We start from the raw sequence: 6,508 nt of genomic DNA on the forward strand, positions 1-6,508 counted from the left end.
GTGAGTTTGTTTATATCTCAGAGGTGTGGGTGTGCGATACATCCCTCACAGCCTGGAATGAGACAGATCTGGGTGGGGAGCCTATCTCCACCTTAAATTGATCGTGTGATCTTCAACAAGTTATTTAACTCCTCTGAACCTCAGTTTCTCCATCTTAAAAACAAGGACGATGTGTGTAGTGGTCCCTCATTAGGTTGTTGTAAGGGTTAAATGAGATAATATGTGCAAAGCCCTTAGCTCCGAGCCTGGCACCTCGTAGGGGTTCAACAACAATTTGTTGAAAGATCCAGTAGTTCCTTTTTTCTTAACTCCAAGCTGACTGCCCAGTCTGTTAACCCACTATGGCTTCAGATAGAGTTATATTGCGGCTGGTTATTGCTTCCTTTGTGTTTTGTTAGACACACTCATTGAATGGGTCTGGATGTTCCCCAAGTTTTCAGAGGTATCTGTATTGAACTATCATCATCATCAACAACAATACCACCAGCTAACATTTATTATTTACTATGAACCAGGCACTGGGCAAAGTGTTCTTTTCTTTTTTCCGTGTGGTGGTGAATCATTATTGCGCTCCACCTACAGAGAAGCCAAAAGTCTGAGGCAGCAGATTTTTCCAGAGAAATAGAGATGTGTTCGTCTGGCCAGCTGAATAAAACCAGAGATGAGGCTCATATTAGTCTCTTCTAGCAAAGACTTGGGACCAGTTTCAAGAGGCAAGGGTAAGGATAGTAATAATGTATAATAAATAGTACACGTATTTATTAATTCTAACTGAGGGAGTCTGATTGGGTAGTCTTGGAACTAAGCCATCTAAGGTTAGGGATGTGGGAGGGGCCACAGAGAACAAAGCAATTCCAGTCTGGCAGAGTTTATCAGTCTTATGTGTGTCCACATTTGGTCTCTGCACCAGATCTTCCTTATTAACAGACCCCTTGCTTCTTAATGAGCTCCAGGTAGTAAAACTAACATCTCTTCTACTTGAATTCCATGAATTTTGGTCCTTCTGTGTTCTTGAGGTCAGTTTGGGGTCCGTTAGCAGCTAACTGTGCCTGCTCAAGCCTCTGGGAACAGTCTGATCTGGCCTGGTCTGGAGGTCTTGAGACAGGATAGTAAGAAACTAGGGAAATTCATTGATGAGTGAAATAAGAGAAACCGAGACAGAATAATTAAACACGGCCAAACAATCTGAGCAATTTACAGCCAGTTAATAGGTCACAAGATTTTATCTTCCCTAGCCAAGGACACTTAGAGCTTATTCCAGACTGGCCTTGGTCCTGGCCCTTCTTCAATGAAGTTCTTAAAAGTAAAACTTAGCCAGAAAATAACCCTGACCCCTCTATACACATATGTTGATGAATCAACATATCGAAGGACATGCCTGGAGAGCTGATGCGTATTCTGTTAAGGCCCTCCCCTACGATCTCCCCTAGGATTCCTGCAGGCCAAAGAAGGATAAAAAGCCTCAAGATGAAGGACCCACGGTGTGCTCTCTTTTTCTTTCTCCTGAAGTCTAAGTGTTCCCTCAAGACTTGCAACCAGGGAGCAGTGGGCAGTGGCAGCTTGTCTGGGGCTAACCCCCTGAATCTGTCTCCAAGTTCCCCTTTTTCTCTGACTTTCCATGACCGAAAAGCAACCCAGCCTTGGCTCACTTCATTTACTGTGACTTTTTCTTCTCAGTGAGCCAAAGCAGGGAGATCTTTGAAAAGGCTCCCCAAGGGTCACAGATTGACAAGAAACCACACCAGGAGCAAAATGCAAACAAAACACTCCCTATGAGGCATGAGGACAGTTCTCTATGCAGCACACTAATGTGTATCATGGAAAAGTTCATGAGTCATGTATTTTAAATCTCTCTCTGTGTATTTTCATTTTGGTGGTATGGAGAACTCTGAGGAAAGGAGGTGAGGTTTCAAAAGGGAATGATTTTCGCCAGTACATCTCCCATTGTAAGAACACTGATCTCCAAGTAGATTCTTTTGTCTTGAGTCTTTTGTATTCTTGATCCACAGCAATGAAATCCTTAGGATAAATCTTCAGTCGCCACATCCCTTGTGCCCTGTACCTTGTGCTACAGCCTGAGGCTGAAAAATGATTTGTAGTTGATTGATCAACTCTGGTCCAACATTATATAGATTCCATTGGTAAAGTACGCTACTCTAATATTAATTTCAGGAATTATAAAATATGACTCCAAAGGATGAAAAGCCCCTGGACATATAATAAGTGCTCAATGAATGTTGGTTTTTATTACTATTAGATGATCATGGGAGTAACTTTCACTAATTTGCCCTTGAGTTCTCAACTGCTGTTGACCTAGGGGATGGTTTCTAAGAAGACAAGGTCCTGAAGCTCCAGGTAGCAGAAAACATACCTTCCCTTTAGTGCCTTTTCTCCAAAAAGCTTTATCCAAGCTACTGTGTGGGATCCTTCAGATGAGTTTGGATGGTGTGCAGGCCTTATAAAATAATGTTCTCTCAAAAACAGTGTAAAGTATAAATATAACGAGTAAAATATCTGTTTAATAAGAGTATTCCTTTTATGACAAAATACAATCGTTTTGCTTTTATGCTGATACAAAGTTTCCTTTTAAAATAAATTATTAAAGTGGAATAAATAAGTTGATTCAAAGAAAGCTGTTAAATAATAATGGTACAGGTGGTACCTAGAAATAGCAAAAATTGTGGCAATGGTATGCAAATGACTGAACTTTGCTCCTTACGACAATGTTAATCAACACGCATTTTATGGAGTTTGCATCTATCACAGAGTTATACAATTTTCGTGCTCAACAAGACTTTGAGATCATCATAGAAAAACACCTCCTTATTTTAACACAAGGGGTTTCTGAGGTGGAGATGTCTGTGCCTTCATTAAGTGCAGCACGTCGTGGAGGAGTTAGGTTTTACCGTTAGAGAAAACATTAGTGCTTTCTAGTGGTCCAGACTTTAACCGTAGGAAAGGGATAGTCCTTTACCTCCAGTTCATCAAGAGAAATGGTGGAAGAGAAACTGGTCTATTGCAGGATGTCAAGGGGGCACCTGTCTTAAAATATACCAAAGTCTTTTACTTGAAAGAGAATTAAATTTGTTCCATTTGACTTCAAGATGTAGAAGCAGGGGATTGAAATGACAGGAAGACAGATTGTAGCTCAATGAGAAAAAATATTTTAGTTATTTAGGCCTGAATGTCAAGGAGTCTGAGGTGGCCTTTCTTTCCTTTCAAATGGCTCATTGTAGGGGCCCCTTCCTTATCTGCAGTCATTGTCTCAGTTTTATGTAAAGAGCAATTATATCACTTGGGAATTTCCCCTCCCTACATAACACTTTTTACTCCTGAGTACATGCAAAAGAAGTATAAGAACTTTTTTGGTGCTAAATGAGAAAACATGTGAACATAAGCCAGCTAGTTTAACTATCTGTTTGCCACAGTATACATTTTAATCAGGTCGTTAAATAATAGTCTGGGATTTGCATTTTAATTGGGGTTTTGTTGAACGATATATAGTGATTATTAGAGAAGTATATAGGTCAGCCTGATAAATCAAAAGTTTTATCATTTCACACTCAAAGCTGCTATTAAAGAGTTTATAATTTGGACTAAAAAAATGCAGAATAATTAGGTTGAAGCAGGCTTAACTGTCATTTTGTAGATAAAAACCTACACTGGCAATTTCCTATGGTCCAACCTAATATTAAGACAATTATTAACAGTTCTATAATTACTAATACACTTAGACATTGTTTTCTACTGAGTTTTTCCTTACTATCCTGATTGAAGAAACATTATCATCATTAGCCAAATAATAATTAAGCATTTCTTCTAAGAAGGCTCTGAGTTCATTTGAGCTTATTACACAGTGGGTTTTTCATTTGTAAAGACGTTAAGCCCTCTAGTGTGCAAATCATTAAGAAGTCAATTGTTGTTCCAGCCAAGTTTGCCCAGCGGTGAAAACCACTCCTGAAACTAGGTGGGGAGACTGTGTGTGGCAGTGCTTGGGGACGGAGGAGAACTATTTTTGAAATGAGGATTTAACAAAGTATAATCCCAGCTTCATTGCCTGTTCTCATAAGAAACCAAAGCTTCAATTTAACTGGAGGCAATCGGAATTTCACATCGTCAGCACCAACTGTCTAAAACCCCAAACTAGTACCTAAGTGGGAAGGACCAAAACTAAAAAATATGGAGGGAATCGTTTAAACTTGAAATTCTCCTTTCAAATATAGTGAATCAAGTATTATTGTATCTTTTTCATGAGACATTCATATTATCCTGTGAAAATGAGATAGCTCCTAGTAACCTTTCCCAAAAGCTCTGCTTAACAGAGTATATAATTTTCATGTACTATAGGAGAGCCACATAGACATGCTTGTTGACAGATGGAGGAAGATATGAAATTGAAACTCCTGGAAGAAAACTGGGGGACTATGGGGTGGGTATTCTCCTCTTTCTCATTAGTTGTTAAAAATTAATATAAATTTAAGCCCACAAACTTTATGTATTCATATTAAAAACAAAGGCTCTAAAAACCATGGCTATTTGAAGCAGTAGGGGACTGAGGAAGAAAGTACTGTAGTTTATTTTACTGGTAGAAATGGGCTTAGTTTGAGTGACTTGCCCGATGCTTATGGAGAAAGAAAACAAACAAAAGATCTCAACTATATCCCACATTCTCAAAGAAACTAGGACACAGCCTAAATGCTGATGGTTTCTACTTACGTTGCTCCGACAAGGGGGAATTTTAACCAATCTTCCTGCCCACCCCCGTAGTTAAGAGCTGTCAAATCCCACCTGATTTACATTTGTTTTTCAGCCAGTTGCCATAGCATTGTGAAAGGCAGGGATGCTTGAGTGCCATCTCCAACTTAGCAAAGGAACCACTTCCATCCACTTAGATTTCAATACCATAAATAACCTGACATCTTGCTCTGGCACTGTTTTCCATCCATATGATTTAACAACTTCTCTGCCTGATTTTGACTATTAGGGAATGTACCGAAGAGGACATCCAATTTGTTGGGAAAGAGATGCTGAAGTTCTTAGCTGTGCAAAGCCTAATTTAGCAGACATGTAAATTAGTTCGATTCTCGAGACAGAAGACTCCGTTATCATGTAGAAAAACAAGTTGTTTCCATGCAACTTCATTTCCTTTCTTCCTCTCAGTCTCAGGAGGCTGAAGGTCGACAGTCAGTGAATTCACTTTGCCTTGGCCATGTAGAGAAGTTATCTCTATACAGGAAGAGGGCTTTTATATATTTGTTGAGCCTCCTGTTTTCCAAAGATAACTGTCATATATTTCTTCATATTGCTCATATATAAATGTAGACATATTTACTTTTGGAGTAAATGACCACCTCCCTATGTGACATGACCATAATGTGAGGAAACTAATTTTCACAAGTATCTTGCACAAATAGTGCAGCAGTCTGGGTAAGACATGGCTGTAAGTATGCAATTTTATAATGGCTGAGTGACCACTCCATACTGTCACTGTGTTAATGTAACAAAATTATTTGTTTTGCATATAAATAATTTAGTGCATTAAAAACACTGAGACAGTTTTCTTTTAATTTTTTTTTTTTTTTTTATTATGTTTGGACCTTTAAGAAACATATACCATTAGATATACCACTATTTAGTAAAAACCTACTCTAGCTTTTGGGAAGCATACGTGTCACAAATCATCTTGCTTCTAGTTCTAAGACTTTACTAAGTTTATCAAAAACGTAGGCTCTGATCTATTGGATCCTGAGCCTTGAGGTTTTGACTGTTTTGGTTATAGTAAAACAATTTCAAGTGGCTGAACTTAATTCCCAGCTGTTTTTCTTCCAGAATGGGCCAATCATTTTGAAGTTATATATTCCCTTGCAAGAATGGTCAATTCCTTAAGTTTTGTGATCTATTCTATCTTTGGAAAACTTGATAAAAAAGTAATTTTTTTTTCTTCTGTACAGTAAGGATGAATTTACCAGAACATACCCAATATTAATTATAACAAAAAGTAGGATAGTGTATATGTGCCATGTTCACTTTAATGACTATTTCATAAGCTAGTAACTACTCTATGGAGATTATTTCTCAATCAATATGATCCAAGTGTAGTTGTAGGTACACTCAACATTTTAACATAACTCTTGGTTACCTGACAGTGATTACAAATAAAAAAAAAGTGAACAAACATATACTCGTATATGATTACGTTTTCAGGAAGCTGTTCATGGGGACTGAGAAGATTTAAAACTATGGCTTTGGTAAGCACCCCAGTGAGCTGCAGGAAGGCATTTAAGAGTAGAATCTGCAGCATCAAAGGATAATTCTCTTTAAAAGACATGGGCATTTTCTCAGTTAATTTAAATTCTGATGCCTTCAGTAGTTGAGGGCTTGAAACAAGATCCAAGGAAGAGAACCACTGTCACAACCACTTAAGAACGGTCACTACACTATTTGGCTCATGATGCTATATGGTCCAAAAGCCTTTGATGGTGTGATAACAGACAAGAAAAATATTAGT

This window comes from Furipterus horrens, unplaced genomic scaffold (assembly GCF_987537825.1).
Source record: "Furipterus horrens unplaced genomic scaffold, mFurHor1.1.pri manual_scaffold_11, whole genome shotgun sequence".
NCBI classification, from domain to species: domain Eukaryota; kingdom Metazoa; phylum Chordata; class Mammalia; order Chiroptera; family Furipteridae; genus Furipterus; species Furipterus horrens.